This window comes from Equus przewalskii, chromosome 17 (assembly GCF_037783145.1).
Source record: "Equus przewalskii isolate Varuska chromosome 17, EquPr2, whole genome shotgun sequence".
Taxonomy (NCBI): Eukaryota; Metazoa; Chordata; class Mammalia; order Perissodactyla; family Equidae; genus Equus; species Equus przewalskii.
Window position 1 is genome coordinate 46,172,093 of NC_091847.1, and position 18,367 is coordinate 46,190,459.

Genomic DNA, 18,367 nt, shown 5'->3' on the forward strand with positions numbered 1-18,367 from the left:
CCATTCAGAACAGAACATTCCCAGGATACCAGTTAAAAGCATTTGCAAATAAGGCAAAAGCAAAAGCTTTTATTAACAGGGCTATGAAATTACAAGATGACTTGTAATGCAAAAGAACAGTAGACTAATTCTTTTAGAAGAGCAAGACTGTGGCTCAGCATATGAATGACACTTTCATTCCCCTTAGGTAACCTCTTACATATAAATATCAAACAGCATTGTTAATATCAACGCCGCTGTTCTTTAAATGTCATCTTTTTTGTAGATATGCTTATAAATTGGAATATGGAGGTGTACATAAGATTAAATTTTGTAACACTGGGCATATCACAATAAGAATTTAATAATTATAGAAATTTAACTCTTCAGAGTAGAGAAAATAAAATAAATTCATTACCTCCAGTTCATTGTTAATGGAAAAGATCTAGCAAGGATAAAAATTACAAAGGAGGTTAGAAAAGAAGTTTCAAGAGATATGATGTTTGGGGGGAATATTCATATTTATATAGAATAAGTCCCTAAAAGAATTATGTCATATCTATAATTCATAAAGATGTATTTTTTAAATGTAGGTTATAGGTCTAAGAATAATTTGAATCCAAATCTTTGGAGAACTTATAAATTACAATGAATCTTTACAATCACCACAACATAGTAGCATTTGTAAAATTAACATATGGAATGAAAGTTAGATAGATGCATATTTTTTAAATGGTGGTTCTTCTTTTACTATGTCTTGAGATCAGAGAAATATCCTAATTTACGTTTATGTTCATTATTGTCAGTTTAGAGGTGGACACACAGAAGCATAAAATAAAAATTCATAAAAGTTAATTGACTCAAAGAGAATAGAATAATAGAGACAGAATAGAATAGTATTCTTATGTGCTTCCAAGAGCTGCAACAAAAGTTTCTAATTGTTCTTATATTTTTTCAGTTTGATTTCAATTAAATTATTTTTATAAATATTTTTCTAATTGTAGAAGTAATGTAAAACTATCATCAAAACTTTGAAAAATACTACAAATTATGAAAAATAACTTACCCATTATGCACATTTTGAATTATTTTACTCCAGTCTATTTATTGTGACGTTATTGTTAAGTTATTGTTGTGAATATGTGAATTTTTATTCTGCTTTTTTTCATTTAACATAAAGCAGAGTAAATGTTTCTTTTGTGAAAAACAGAGTGTAGAGAGTCAAGGAAGAATCAGGGAAAACATTACTGAGATTTTTGCTATATTTAAAGTGAGAAATGATGGTTTGGACTAGATGTTGCTGGTCGAGGGTATGGGAAGTGTCAGATCTAGGATAAATTTTAAGTGTAGGGCCAACAGTACCTGCCAGTGGATGAAATGTGGTCTGTAGATTAAAGAGAGGGATCCAGGATGACTCCTGTGTTTTCAGCTCGAGTAACCAGTGAATGTCGTTTACTGTGATGGAGAGACTTGGGGAGGAGTAGAGGGTGTAAAGAAATTAGCAATTTTGTTTGAGTTGTATTAAGACTGAGCTATCTAGTAGATACTCAAGTAGAGATGTTAGGTGGAAGTTGGATACACAAATATGAAGCTCAGAGAAGTGGTGAGCACTGAAATAAAAAACTGGGGCTCATATAGGAGTTAGGAAATAGGGAGAAGATGATTATTTATATTGTATAAATATTTATTGAATATAATTATCCATATTTCTGAAAGAAAGTAGATAAAGACCATATCCTTTTGGGAAGTCACTGTTGAACAATTTAAAGAAAAGGTAATATTTTTAAATGCTTACTATGTACCAGGCACATTTTCAAATATTTTATATTAGTCAAAATGACATTTAACCCTCACAAATACTCCTATGAGTCAGTTAATGTTTGTTATCCACATAGAGCACAAGATGGCCAAGGCAGGGTAACCTACAGAGGCTCAGAAACTAGATTGACCAGTAGCCTGAGAACAGCCTAAGTGTTGCTGTCAAACTCCAGGGAGTTTTCTGGCTCCATCTCAAGTCATGAGCTCCTGAGGTTAGTTACCCTTATTAGTCATAGGTGGAGGGTCTGAAGACGTCTGTCCCATTTGAGACAAGTCATCCTTGCCTGTGCACCTGCAGGACTGAGTAATACATGCATCTGACCCAATGATGAGCTTGCCTCAGTTTCCTTAGAGCGCTGTTACATCACAAAGCTTTCCTGTTCAATTCCCTCGTGTGTCTGAGAAGGATTTCAAAAACAAACAAAACTCTTTTTTTAATTTAAAAGGACATTGAAAGTTCATATTGAATGGATTTTTATCTTTTTATTTTACCATTTGAGAAGACAGCTCTTGTCCTGCTTTGGGTTGGCCGCATTATCAAAGGCAAAATCCTGGGCCGTATGGATTACAGTTCTGAACCAGTTTGCAATTTTTAGGAAACTGTGTGCTAGTGTAGAGCAGATGAAACATGTTTGCCCTGCATCAGAATCATCTGCATACGAATTAACCTAACAGTCATTGGTTAGATATCACCTTGGTTACCAAATTCCTACAGAAATAAAATTGACATGTTACAATGCCTTTAATTTATTTTTATTCTGGAAAATATGAGCAAAAATTCACCACCAGATAGAGACACACATCCCTACATTTGAACTTGATGCTGCAGAAACCCCTGTGCAGAACTCTGGCTGATATTCTTTCTTGTTGACAGTGTTGGCAACTTTCATGCATAAATAGCAGGAAGTATGAGATTTATGAACCACACTGACTGAAGAGAATAATGATTCTGTAAAGTTTAAGTTTGACTTTCCGTGAAAGCCAGACCTGCTAGAATGATGAATAATTTTTAAAACCCACACTTTGTGGGTTTTATCATGTTAGAGACTATTATACTTGTAAAGAGAAAAAAAAAATCACAGAATGAGAAAAGATTGTGTTTCATTTTGTTTCTACTCATAGATTTTTCTCCTAACTCACTTCTGTTGTAGGTACCTAGAGACTTATATTGAGCTCTGTAATTTCGCATGTTGTATGATATATGCATGGAGTTGCTGATATTTTCTCTTACACTGTATGAAATACAGAGCAAACAAGTTATTTGCAAGGGCTTGCTTTGAAAAGCTGTAAGGGAGAAGGCCACGACCACAGAGCCTGATTATCCGAAAATGGGTTCTCTGATGAGGATGTGATTACTAGCTTCAAGCTTTAGGATTCTTTTCTGGAAATACCACTGATTTTCTAAGAGCATTTTAAGGAATGGTTTTATGAGTGGAAGAGCAAGCACTGGGCCAGATGTCATGTATACATCTTCTGCTCATGGCTCATTCTCTTATTAAATTGCACAATCTCCTTTAGCTTCAGTTTCCCTGTATGTGCAATAGGGATATAGTGGCTGGCCTTCCTGATGCAGTGTGGTTGTGAGGATCAACTGAGAAAATACATGGATAACATAGAAACTTGCATGTAGTATAGTTATACAGATGTTATTACAATTTACTTCATCTTTAATTTCCTGGACTCACATAAACCAAATGGAAATATTTTAATATTTAATGAAAAGTCAAGTGAATATTTTAAAAAGTGATAGATTTCCAAAAGATAGCTTTAAAATTTATTTTATCTTTTTCTTTTTCGTGAGGAAGATTGGCCCTGAGCTAACATCCATTGCCAATCTTCCTTTTTTTGCTTGAGGAAGATTGTCATTGGGCTAATATCTGTGCCAGTCTTCCTCTATTTTGTATGTGGGATGCCATCACAGCATGGCTTGATGAGTGGTGCTAGGTCTGCGCCAGGATCTGAACCTGAGAACCCCTGGCCACTGAAGTGGAGTGTGGGAAAGTGGAGTGGTTACACTGTGCTCACGGGCTGGCCCCTAAAATTTATTTTTTTAAAAAATTGGCCTATTTATAAGAGATGAGTGATGGTTTCTCTGTAGTTAAGTTTGCAAAGTTTTAATGCACAACTGCAATTCTTGGTAGAGAATTTTTTGAAAACCAGATGATCCTCATAGGAACATAGGAAAATATTTGTGAATGATTTATGTTATTTCTGAGGCTTGTACCTTTTTAAAACTCCTTGATTAATTACTCAGATTTGCTCACATCTTCCCAGCTATTCTCAAGCATCATTATTCAAGGTGGTTTGGGCAGTGTGATTGTCTTCAAGCAGATCTAAACAAAACAAAACCAAAACCAAAAAGCAAAAAACTTCATATTATACCCTTCTTTTAGGGCCATGACTGCTCTTTTGCTTACTATCTTTATAAACAGAGACGTGCCATTCATTTATTCAACAACATCAGATATTTCTTGAGCGTCTACTATGTGCCAGGGCAGTGATAAAAGCAGACAAGTCTTTGTCTTTATGTAGCTTGCATTCTGTTGATGAAGATAGAAGTAAAGGATGAGCCATGCTAATGTGTGGAGTAAAGAGTGTTCTCAGCAGAGATAACAGCCATTGCAAAGACCTTGACACATGCATAGTCGGCATATTGGGAAAACAAAAAGGAGGTCAGGGTGGCTGGAGCAGAGTGAGCAAAAGGAAGAGTCATATAAATGAAGATGGTGAAGTAGGCAGGACCAGATGATGTGTCGGAGTTGAGACCAAGGTGGGGACATTGAATTTTATAGGCTTGGTGCACATAAAACTCTTAGATTAATGATTTTTTGCCACTCATTTAACATAACAACTTTTCCCCAAAATGCTATACTTAATAAATGTGACATGAAATGTGATTTTTTAAATTATAATTTCAAGTAGACACACTCACCAACTTACTTGGCACATGGTTTTTATTCAGAGAATAGTATGTAGGACGAATTTGAACTGTGCACCATGTTGGGATGAGCCCACCATGTTTAGCTTTGTGTAACTACACCAAGCAAGAGGAGTGGAAGGGTGGCATCTTCGACAATCTTCTATTGTTGAATGCATGTGCTCTATCCATGTGTTTCAAAGCACCCTCCTGTTTAGTTTTAATTTGGCTCAAAAGTTGTTTTTCTGTGTTATACCTTAATTTTTAAGTGAAGTTTGATTACAAAGTAACCATGAGCCCTAAAAAGGTTAAAAAATTTTGAAGAATATGGCACAGAGAAAATAATTCACCTACAAAAGATGACTCCTTTGCAACCTCGTCCATCATCCACCATCCACTATCAAGACTCTCTTCTTCCTTTGGCAAGTACCTCTCTAAAAATCATTTGTATCTAGTTGTATATATTATATTTACTTACTTTCAATTATTTATTGTTTATATTAATTTGTTCTCATTATTCAATTAATATATTTTTCTAACTGAAAATTGTTTGGGTATCTTGGGTTGAGATAGAATGCATCATAAAAGTTTCCATTAAAATCAATGATTTTAAAAATTAATGTGAGCACTTTTCACTTATGGCAGAGTGTCGAGGGATAAATGAGGCTCATTGGGTAAGAGAGGGTTGTGTTCTGAGATGGGAAGCCCATGAAGAGCCCAGATAATTGAATAAAGCTTGTTTGTTTTAAGTTGACTTGCTTTCTGGAACTCTAGATACAGTGGCAAATTTTCAATGGCAGTTTCTTTTGCTAATAATAACCAATGACAACAGCAAATATGACAACAAAGGTTCTGCCTTTAAGGGCACACCATGATGCTTCCTTAGCTAGACGCAATTGAAACAAACTTAACTTCATATTTATCACAGCCTGGGGTAGGGGTAGAATACCAACCATTTGAGAATTTGTTTTTGGTAAAAAGAAGTATTTTTAGAAGTGGATTTTTCCTCAGAATCTTCAAATAAATGCCCCTTTCCTTTATGTTCCAATATATTTTCATAGATTCTTTGTTTTTTACTTTCTGTTTTCTCCTTGTTGAATGGTGTCCAAGTGTTCAGGATAGGTATTTCTTAATATCTAGAGTGCATGGAATGTTCTTATTCTCTCTCTGTTTTCCTTTCAGATCTAAATTTGGAAAGCCCCCATGTGTTCTCCAGCAGATGTTTGTCTAAAGCATGGCTAGGGGATGGAGCTGGAGTTTTGTTAGGCTCATATTGTTCTGTCAATGGAAGCCTGCAACTTTTCATTAGAGAATGTAGCCCAGCCAGATATACACTCCTCATGGAGAGTTAGAATGGGTTTGAGGGTCCAAGCAGCTGCAGTGACCCAGCAGTCTTACAGACCCTGTAGCAGCAGGGATCTCTTTCTTCCCTCTCCAGCACTCTACACCCTACCAATAAAATGCTCCCTCTCACTCGTTTGCCTTTTCCTGCTGCTGGCAAATAGTATTCTGTCCTTGTCTTTTTCTCTCTGTCTCTATCTCTTTTTCTTTCTCTCCCCATCCCTTACCTCTATCTTCATCTCTATTTCTCTCTTTTTTTAAAGATTGGCATCTGAGCTAACATCTGTTGCCAATCTTCTTTCTTTTCCTTCTTCTCCCCAAAGCCCCCCAGTAACTAGTTGCATATTGTAGTTGTAGGTCCTTCTGGTTGTGCTATGTGGGACACTGCCTCAGCATGGCTTAATGAGTGATGTCATGTCTGCACCCTGGATCTGAACCAGCAAAACCCTGGGCCACCAAAGTGGAGTGCACGAACTTAACCACTCGGCCCCAGGGCCAGCTCCCTATTTCTGTTTTTTATCTCTTGAACTTCAGATCTCTAAGAGACTATCTTTCTGAGTTAGCTATAGACAAAGCTTTTATACTAGTCTCTCTGGGGTCACTGATGATCTCATAGATAACCAATTTAGCTTGTACACCATGCCCTGATCTAAATTGTTATACCAAGGGAACAGGAGAAAATGGTACAAAGCACTACAACCTAAGTGTACAAAATCACTTTCAGACTCTTGTTCAAAATAAGGCTGTTAGCATAGAAGGAACTTCAGGGTTTTATGTTCAGAATAATCTTACACACACACACACACACTCTCTGTCTCTCTCCCTCTCTCTCCCAAGATTGCCCTGCCCATAGAAGTTTTCCTGTTTGTGCCATTTCTCAAAGAATAGCTAGATTGCTGAGGAAACCATATAGCACTGTTCATCCTCATTTACTTCCTACTGTGTTGTACGCTGGAGGCATATTCTCTGACTGGAGGTAGAAATCATTACACTATTAGTGTTGGGCAAAGTGAGGAGCATGACTCTTTCTCACTTAGAGGATGATTCCCATGTAGTGGGTTTGTGGACGTGTGATTTTAGATTTAAGTTGCTCTTGAATCTCAAAGGTTCAGATATTAGGATGATTCAAGTATTTTTTTAATTCACTAAGAAAAACAATATTATTCTGGCTACAAGGTAGATTACCTGTAATAATTAATCTATTCCCAATAATGATGAAGGTAAATTCCCCAGATGTAATTCCCCAGATGTTGTTATGTGGAATTTCTTCATTATTAACTTACACTGCTATTGCCAGATAATTTTTTAATTTTGGGAATATTTATAGGTAGTGTAATTAAATGCTAGTCATTTTCCAAAAGTCCCTCTTAGTCTCCTATCAGATATACTCAGAAGGATGGGTCCAAATTTACAAACTTGAATGGTTTAAGCACCAAACAGATAACATAAATGAGTGTAAAAGGCAGAGTATAATATGGTAGGGAGTGAAGGGAACCAGGGTCAAGTTGAAAATAGGTGCCATGTCTAAAATTGTCCAAATTAAAAATTACATTTCTTAAAACACGATTGTGGCAAAATGAATATGTTTGTGAGCCATGCTGGGGTTATGGACTGCTAGATTGCAACATCTGCCTGTTTATTTTTTTCAAATAATTCATCTGGTAAAAAGAAGAAGAAATAACCAGATGTAGTCCAGGGTAAGGTAGAATTTCTTAATCTTTATTCGATTCAGGAAGATTGGACCATGTTTATGGGGAGAAATATTATAAATTATAAGGAGAATAAAAAGAATGAATTGAACAGGTGCCAAACCTGGAGGAAACCTGTGGAGACGGAGAATTCAACTTTATATAAAGTAGGGAGGTAGATTCTCTTCTGAGCCTGAAGCCTAACTCTGAGATTCAGTGAACTTCTCATCTCTCAAGCCCCTACTCAAAACTAATCTCAATGAGGCCTCCTGTGACCAGCCAATTTAATTTTGCAGGCGCTCTGGCACTCCTGATCCCTTTAACCTTGCTCTACTTTTCCTTTCTCCATAACACTAACATTATATAACAATAAGCAATAAACATCATATGTATGCTGTATACGATGGTCATTGCTTACTGTCCATTTTCCTTGCTAGGTTGCAAGTAGATGACGGTAGACATCTTTGTCATTTTTATCCTCTGATGTATCCCAAGGTCCTAGAATAGATCTTGAAACATGGTAGTCTCTCAATAAGTATTTATTGAGTAAATGAAAATGTAAGTGGTCACAGGTATGGATAATTTCAGGTAGCAAATAAATTTACTGTTGAGTAATTTCATATTCTTGCAAAACAGGAAGAAGGGCCATCTGTTCAGAGATAAGGATTTCAAGGAGTAGCAGGGTCTTTGAGTAGAAGGATGAAGTTAATAAGACCTTAAGAACCTAAAGCCGTGAACGGAAAATTATCTGGCCTGCTCCATCGAAACCCTGTCTGAAGCTGGACACTTTAATTTTGCAATGGTAAGTTTGGTTCTATGATTTTCTCTAGCAGGACCCTGCAACTTACGGGAAAGGAATCACGTACTTAAATTGAACTAAAGTAGTGGATTAGTGGATTGGAAGTCACCAAGTATAGGGAACATTGATAAGATAAGACAATGATTAAAGCAATGATACAATATAGAGTCTAAAGAAGGAAGTAAAGGCATTAGCCTTGGGAGAAAATTAAGGCTTTATTAAGTATGCAGAGATATCAGAGAGGACAGCAAGCACAAATACTTGGAAAAGGGTGTGAGAACACTGTGGTTAGAGTAGCCCTTTGTGAAAGCAAATTCCATGAGAGCAGGGTTTTTCTTCTGTTTGGAACATTGCTGAATACTCAGAAGTGCTTAGCACAGAGTCAATTCTTAGTGTGTGCTTGTTAGATTAATGGCGAGGTCCAGAATATCACCATGAGAGTAGATCCCTATGGTAGAGGACAGGTAAAGACTTCTGAGATAAGAGGGGGAAGAAAGTCAACAATCAAACTGCTAAATGGTTTACGCCTGACCTTAGATGTTTCTGTGAAGACAGAAGGAACAATTGGAGGCCTGGTGTTAAAGACCTTAAAGAGCAAGGCTGTATGGCTAGGAGGTCTGCACATGGTAGGTTGGATAGATGAACCTTGAAAACAGAGGAGTTTCTATATCAAAGTGGAAAAATAATAGTCTTGAAGTGACAAAAGTCTGTATAATCCATACTAATTTTCCCTACAATGCCTGAAACATAGGGAAATGGCTGAGAAAACAAATTCTCCAAAAAGTTACTGCAGGAAAAATCCAAGTTTCATTTAAGGCAAAGGAGCAGAAGTAGCATTCTGTGAATGCTTGGAAGTCTAAGAGGATTGATTTACAATGGAACATGAGAGGGGTCATGGGAAAGAGCAGGGAAGAAGGTTGGTGAGGGGACAAGGGGTAATTATGTGGGGAGGAAATTCTTGTGAAGATAAATTATAAAGTAGAATGGGCAATGACAACTTATCTGTATCTCTGGCTAAGGATTTATAAACTTATCCTCAAAGGGTAATACCCAGTATTTTGAGAGAATCCAAGCTCTATGTTCGTGACACTAGCATTTATTATTTGTAACTAAAACAAGGGTATTGTTAGGCTCTGAGAGTATCACTATAATTAATATTTATTTATTGAGTATTATGACAAGCACTCCATTTAATTATCTCATGTAATTCTTATCCTATGGGGTAACTACTATCATTATCCATAGCCTGGGACTCGGGGAGGAAGAGTAACTTGCCCAAAGCTGCAGATAACAAGTGGAAGAGTAAAGACTTAACCACTGGAAGTTTGATTTTAGAGCACTCATTCTTAACCACAAAAATATCTGCCATTCTTTGAATCTCAAAGTTCTTTATCTCTTAGTATAAAGTAGGTTTCTCTTCTTAGTTTACATTCTAGGTTTTCAGTGCACTAGAATATATGTTTCAACTGCATCTGACTCTGCCAGCCTGGCTCAGACACAACTCCTAGTGACAGAAACATGAAATTGTAAGATAACACTCAGTTTTGAAGATGTGTGTTGACAGTACAAAATAGAATGTTGTTTTTAAATAGAAACTCTAAATCATTTGAAGTTTTGGTGCAAATACATATGAAAAAAATCTCACTGAAAATAGAGAACAAATTCTAATTTACTGGCTTATATTGGGGATTGGGAAAGGGGGAAAAGAGAAGAACTGACCTTTATATGCCTACTTATATTTTAGACACATGATTTATATGCATAATCTAATTAAATTCACCTAACAATTGTGTGAGATATGTATATAAATGAGGAAACTGAGGTTCAGAAAGGTTAAGGTCATATAGTTATCAAGTGGCAGATCTGGGATTTTTGAAGTCAAGCGCAAAATATCTAAAACTTCCATTTTCTTCTACTATCCTATGCTTCCTGATAGGAATATGACCCAATTAGTAGAATTGAGCTCTGTATACACATTTTATGGGAAACTCTATGTAAATGAAAGAGCATCTGGTTAAATAAGGCATGCCAAATTGTTTTACTACACATGGTAGACCAAATTGTCTGAAATTTGCCTGCCTCCGCCCCCTCCAAAGATACATTATAAAAACTACGGGAAATTTGATAAAATTCAGCATATTCCATTTCACTTTATGTTACGGAGGTTTGATTAAAATGTGAATTTTGATCTTAAGTGAAAACAGCAACAGCAACAATAATTAACATTGTTCAGCATTTAATGTGTGCCAGGCACTGTGCTAAGCACTTTACATATAGCTTAAAGTAATCATCACAGCAAGTCTATTGGGCCCTTCATATCCTAGCTCCTGACTCTCCAACCTTGCTCAGCTCTTTTAATATCGATGGCTTCCCCACTCCTGATCCACAGATTGGTACTACTCTGACCTCAAAAGATGCACCCCAGATCTGAGAAATTAAACATTCCAGGAGAAGGGCCTACAAATATTCACTTTAAATAAGTTTCCCTAACATGAAAGTTTACGCTAACATGACAAAGTACATATATTGCTGATTTAGTATTCAGTCTGTTGCATTAATCAGTTCATAAATTACTCATGGCTCTAACAATTAATTGCATATTGGTATGTGACGCATGAGTTGAATCAAAACATCAAACCTGTTTAATAAGTCTGGAGTAGTAGATTTTAATTTTCCAAAATATTGATCCAACCTTAGAAATGAAGATTATGTTCAGGGCACCCAACTCTTATAAAATATAGACAAAGCTCTTTTTTCCCCTATAGGTGATAATGTCCACATCTGATTTATTTGATCAACTGATGAGTAATCATATCTAGTCAAATATAAAACACTCAGATCATGATATAGTGAATTTATAGAAGGATCTCACTAGCCCTCACGTTAGAATTCAACTGTTTCATTGATACTTTTTTGATCACTACCGTCTGACTATATCTTACTATAGAGCCTAGTTGACCTAATTTATGGAGTTCAAAGAATTGCAATAGGTGATGTTTATAAGTGAAGCAAAAAAAAAAGGCGTTATCTTTCCATGTTTAGGATACAATATAGTCATTTATATGTATATTCTCCTAAAAATCTGCTTTATTTTCCAGAAAATATCTTTAAATAATTGCATCATTCTTCTTTTCATATTAGTTTGAATTCAATAACCTATTTTGGAGAGTATAATAGTGAAGGAACTATTTGGACTAAATGCATTGAAATGATTCCTAGTTTTCTCCATAAAGAAATGGTTGGATTGTGCTCACCATGGCGGGCAAAACTACCCAAGAGCCCCGACCTGGGGAAGGCTCACCGTGAATGCCTGATTTGGACACTTTACTTTTGTGTTATAGAATATTGTTATGCCAGATTAAGGAAAGAATTGATGATAATCCTCTTATTATTTTTGGCATAGACTTTCCAAATGACAATTTAGCTGCTTTTATTTCCTAATAAGACGTGGCTTTGTCAATAGATAAATGTTCCGTGCATTTTTGAATGAGACTGACTATTTAGTAAAGAAAACATAATCAAAGTTTGTATGTGTTTTCATACGAAGGGGAAGAGTTTATTGTACTATATTGTTGCAAGGAATATTTTATGGATAAAGAAGAAAGAGAAACACAGTAATTATATATTATGTGCCGGACAAAGCTATGTTTAATTTTATGATCCTTTTTGGACTTCCAAAGAATAATGTATAAGATCGTCATAAACTCTTTATCCAGTACTTTATCCAAAAAGTATCAGAATTGTTCAGAGGTATTTTTATTTGATGAGGTATCATCTTGGAGAAGGATATGGCGAGATTTCATTAGAATCTTCCTTTCCATTTAGTTATTATTCTCATTTAAATGCTTCCTTCTTCCTTTTAAGAATTTCTTCCTAAAATTTTATCAACCAAGTAGGTATTATTCCTAGGCTGAGTATGAAAATAAAGAAAATGCTTCATGCATTTATTCATTCTTTTGTCCAGATTGTATTCATAGAATATCTGCCATGTGCCAGATGCTGATGACACCATGATTAACAAGGCATGTGTTTGCACTCAAAAACTCTCAGTCTAGTGCAGAGACAGACAAGACAACCAAAGATAACGATAGAGTGTGATAAGAACCATAATAGAGACACACAGTCTTGGCTTTCGTAGGCCTGCAGAGATGGGATGGTGGAGTTTGGATGATGGTAAATGTATTTCCAGGAAGGCTTCCAAGAGGAAGTGAAGCATGAATAGCCTTAAAGAATAGGCATAAGATGATCAGCAGGGTAGAGGGAAGAGGTTCCAAATGTGGAGGATCAATATATTAAAAGAAATAAAGCCATGAAAAAGCATAGTATATTCAGGGAACTGAAGTAGTTTAAGATGGCTGAATGTGAGGTGCTTTAGGGGAACATGGATAGACACATGACTGAAGGCATGGTGTAGACCAGATCAAGAGGGGGCTGATCGATCATGCTAAGGACTTTAAATATCCTGTAAAAGGCTATGAGAAACCATTGAAGAAGCTTGAGCAGAAAGTTGGGAATTGGATTTTAGAGATTTATTCTAGCATAAGAATGGAGAATGGAGAGGAGGCCAGAGTGGAGACAGAATTATTAATCAGAGGTTTTAATAAATGGTGAGGTTCTATTCTAGGGCAGTAAGAGTGGGCATGTTGTAAAGGAAACAAAATAGCTTAGCTACTTAGGAGTTAAAATAAACAGGATGTGGTTACCAAATCACGTGGAGGCAAGCAAGGTGAAAAGATTTTCCAGGATATGGTCCTATTTTTACTTTGGATTTTTACTGGTAAGATAAAAATTGTAGCAGGAAAAATAGGTTTGTTTAAGACTACAGACAGGATAGAGATCACTCACTTTGGACATGTTGACTCTGAGCTATGCTCAGGATATTCTGGCCAATGGCTATGACTGTAAGGGAGAGAAAAGCCTAGTGGGTAAGAAAGACTGTGGCACTATCTATTTACGAGCCAGGGGGTACTTGGAGAAGCATTCACCCTATAAAGACCTCAACTTCCCCATATATAGACAATTGTTATAAACATTAAATTTCCATGAAATTTTCATAGAAAATGCATACCAGTGCATGGCATATAATAGGTGCCCCACAGATTTTGCTGCTGATATTTCTATCATCAACATCAAAATAGGCAGTATTATTTATGAGTCTTATGTTCAAGAGAAATAAGTGAAATAGAAAGATTGGTTTAAAAGCCATAGATTTGAGAGTCATCAGCATATGAGTGGTTCTTTACTTTTTCACCTAGTTATCTACTTTTCCAGCTTTCTTTTGCTACGGTAATCACTGCATAGCAAACAAACTCAACATTCTTGAGTCTTCAGATAAGCTGTGTGTCTCTTCTGGTCTTAATTGGGCTCATTTGTATTTCTATAGTCAGCTGTGGGTTGCTGATTTGATATCGGCTCTCTCATGTGTTGGAAGGTTGGCCAGCTGTTGACTGGTTTAGAATGGCCTGTTATTTTTTCATATTTGTCTCAAATTCCTCCAGCAGGTTTCAGTATGTTCTCATGGAGAGGCAGATGTATGTACAAGCCCAATTGTACATAAAAATACATACACATTCTTATCAAGCCTTTGCTTGCATGATGATTATAACAACCCTTTGGCTATAAGAAGTCACATTGTTGCTCTCAGAGTTAGACTGGGAGAGGACTACAATGTTAGAGGACAAAGGGGCATAGATACGGGGTAAAAGGCATTAATGAGACCATTAATGCAATCAATTAATCATTCCGTCTATTGACCTAGAGCCATAAAATCACACTCTGGCCTTAAGGTAAAATTAGATTTCTTCTTCCTTTCATAAACTTGGCTCTTTTTATTGCATGATTTCTCCTCCGCCACTTCCACCTGATCTGTGTGTGTTGTTGCCCTTTTGTGTAATAGTGTGGAAGGTTTCTGGGTCAGATTTCTAAAGTAGAGCCACCTTAAGATTTCCTTTGTTAAAGGCAACACTCAAAATAGTGTTTTGATAAAAATGATTACTAGCCTTGAATCATTCATGGCATAAATATTTATTGAACATTTGCAATCTTCTGGATCCTGTTTTAGGTGTTAGGAATAGTCGTGAACAAGATAGACATGTTCCTTTATCTCATGAATTTACATTGTAGTCGGGGAAACAGGCAATAAACAAGCAACTAAAAAACACATAAGATGTTTTCTGAGCATGAGGTAGTGTATGAGAAAGATAAGGCAGAATGAGTTCATCGAGAATGACTTAGACTGGTGGGAACATTAGAGTAATTAGAAAAGCTTTCCCCAAAGAGATGTGTTTTGAGCTGAGACATCCAGGATGAGGTATGCAGAGATACAGGGAAAGAGTATTCTAGGTGGAGAGAGTAAAAAGTGCCAAAGCCTGAGATGAAGACAACCTTAGATCATTGGAATATCAGGAAGCAGTTCAGATTGCTAAGAAATGATGAATAGTGCGAGATCAGAAGAGGTCAGACCTTTGGAGCCTTGCATGCCGTGGTAGTATTTGAAGGTTATTGCAAATACAAAGGGAAGCCATTGGAGAGTTTTAAGCAAGAGGGTGAACGCTATGATTTTTGAGCAGTGAAGATCATTGGGACAGTTTAATGACTACACTTCTGCCTCTTGGCCCAGAACCCTCATCTGCCTGGAGTAGATGACCCATCCAGGTGTATCCCATGTAAGTCAACTCTGTTGAGATGGTGGTTTTCCAGTCACTGCCAATTTAAAATTTAGTTTCTCTACCATTTCAAACCTTTCAGAAAAATTAAGGTGTTATCAGTATCTCAGTTGTTGTTCACAGTTTAATACTTTGTCTCCAAATCTCCACCTCATCAGAGAGCTCCAAAGGGTTTGTTTTTCACGCATCACCTGGAGAGTCAGAATTGTTTATACAGAGCATAGGAAAGTAAGAGGAAATGGGAAAGTTTTCTAGCTGGCGTGTGATCAGTTCACTGCCAGCCCTATCTACTGATGTCCTCCCTGTAGCTCTCCTTGCTCTATTCTGCATCTCCCATGAACCCCCTCTACAGTTCCCTGCTGTTGGAAAATCTAGGAGGCATGCCCTTTCTTCAACTACACGTCCTTCAGCAATAGGTCTACTCATTCTCAGCTGATAAGACCCATTGGCTCCATGAGTGCTTTTTGGTGGGCAGGGTAGGAGAGTAGGAAGGAATAGTGGGGAAGGGATGGTGGAAACGGAGGCCTTGCAAAGTTACCATCATCCATGGCCTACACTATCTTCCTGGAAACCTAGGAATTCCTGTAAAACCAACAGCTGCTCTACAGGAAACTGAGGGCAAGCTTCGTCCTGTTAACTTTAATGTTTGCCTTCCTTCTATGCCTGTCTTCTAGGGTGAGCAGCCTACCCTGTGCTCAGTGACCTATGGTGGCAAACCAGTGCTAGTCCTTATCTTTAGAACCATTCCCTGACTCCAATTCAAGAAAAATTCTCTAGTGGTTGGGAGAATATCTTCAATGGAAGATTCATTTACAAACCGTACCTCCTAATGAAAAGAGCAGAGCATCAAGAAAAAAATAAGTACTAACAATGCAACCTTCCCCCAGGGGAAAATGCAAAATATTCTAATGTTCCAAAAAGACTCTTTCTCCCTAGAAAAACCTTCTATTTTGCCCAAATTCTTTTAATCATCTCCTCCTGCAGGTAGGAGAGGACCAAAATATTCCTATTTTTTTTTTTTTGATTTCATCAACTACCTCTGTCTTACAATAGACAATATCTAAATCCAGCTTAGCCATTTTCCTTCTTTTTTTGCTGAAAACTAAGCTAGGAATTTTCACAGGAAAGAAATGCAGGCATCAAATTACTGTCATCAAAATATATTCCATATGCTGTTACATTACAAATGGTTTGTAAAGGACAGCTTTTCATTCTGTGTAAAGAACAGCTTATGGGGTGGTGACATGGGTGAGGGAGGTGAGGCAAATATAGAAGGAAGGAGAGGGGTTAGAGGCCGTTATGGAGAATTAAGTAGGAGAATAAATAGGACCAATGAAAACTATCCTGTATTTTCTTCCATAGAGTGCCCAGCACAGAAACAGGTACTTTGTAGGCACAGAACATTTCTTCTTGGTTGGCTTATCACTTTTGGGGGAACTTCTGACTCTTATCTAAGCTTTGGGTGTACCCAGGGGAAGAACAAGGAACCCTGTGCTGGAAAAAGTTATAACATTTTAGAAGTACCTGGAGCATTAACTTTATTGCAGAGTTATACTATATAGTAAAAATATTAATATGAAATGGTTTTAAGCAAGGCATTTCTCCACAGGCTTTGAAATTTCTGACTAGGCATTTAATGGTTGAATTTTATTATTGGTTTAAATAAGATATAAAGTCTGAAAGAAAAATGCATGAATCTAGAATCTGAGGTATAAAGATGTACGCAATAGCTAGTTAGTTAGCAACTCTAAATGGATGGACTTAATAAACTTTAATACTTTTAAGTCTTAAAATTTGATTACGTGTTCTTCAGGAGAAGCTATATGGATATTTTATTTAAAAATCTCAGTTGATTTTTTATTATTAAAGAAAATATACAAGAAAAATGGATGGTCATATTTTCTCTATTTTAATAACCAAAAAAGATAGGTCATTTAATTATAGAAGGTAAAGTAATACAATAATAAAATAGAAATGCTTTACCTTTATAAAAATAGGTAGAAAATATAATTATTATTTTAAGTTGAGCTGATGTATTATGTCAATACCTTAAGAGTTTTGTCATCAAATTTACCTAATAGAATTTGGTGTCAAATTCAGTTTTTTTGTATACATATCCAATGAGCAATGAATTTAAGGTTAAACCTCATTGCAATGAATATTGGTCTTCATGTGATTGCTCAGACATACACACCACACACACGCACACACGTGCGCACACACACACACAAATCCCTAAAAGCCCTGGCAGGGCAGCTTAGGAACAGAGCTTTATTGACCTGTTACATACATTTTCATACTACATATAATTCAATTTGACAGATCTTCTCTATTTTCCAATCTCATTTTCAGTTGGATCTTAGTCTCACCTCATAATATAAAAATACGTAACAGTTTAGAATGGCACAAACTCAGAGTAGAGCTGAAAGATATGATTGATCGTAGCTGAGGTGAATTAAGAAGTTAGTACAGGGGCCAACCAGTAGCGTGGCAGTTAAGTTCACACGTTCTGCTTTGGCGGCTCAGGGTTCGCCAGTTCTGATCCCGGGTGTGGACCTACACACCGGTTATCAAGCTGTACTGTGGCACTTTCTTAAAAGGTTAAAGTTACTATATGATTTGCAATTGCACTCCTAGGTATATACTTCAAGGAAACCAAAGCATATGTCTGCACAAAAACTTATACACACATCTTCATAATAGCATTACTCATAATAGCCAAAAAGTGGGAAAAACCGAAATGTTTATCAACTGATGGATCCACAAATAAAATGTAATATATCCACATTATTTGTTAATAAAAAGGAATGAAGTGTCCCACATATAAAGTGGAGGAAGATGGGCACGGATGTTAGCTCAGGGCTAATCTTCCTCAAAAAAAAAAAAAAAAAAGAAAAGAAAAGAAAAAGAAGTTAGTACATATTCCAGAAATTTGCTTCAGTTAAAGTGGAGATGGGGATGTTAGTGCCTTACGTACTTGATCTCTTGCTCAGACTCTTTTGCGAAGCTCAGTCCCAAAGATTGTACCTTTCCTGCAGGGCACAGGTGGTGGTGGAGGTGCAGGGGTGGCAATCAGCAATAATTTAGGCTTGGTGGATGGATGAGGATGTCTACATACTTGTTGTACCTTTACCATAGTTGAGCACTACTACACCCTCCC

General features: G+C 36.6%; 1 long non-coding RNA gene across 2 annotated transcripts in view; it reads left to right on the plus strand.

The window, feature by feature from the left end:
* Window positions 1-18,367, plus strand: part of LOC139076808 (uncharacterized) — a 148,461-nt gene that overhangs the window by 79,923 nt on the left and 50,171 nt on the right. For both annotated transcript variants that reach the window (XR_011528791.1, XR_011528792.1), the window contains exon 4: window positions 8,380-8,545. This is a non-coding gene — a long non-coding RNA (uncharacterized lncRNA). The remainder of the gene's footprint in view (window positions 1-8,379; window positions 8,546-18,367) is intronic.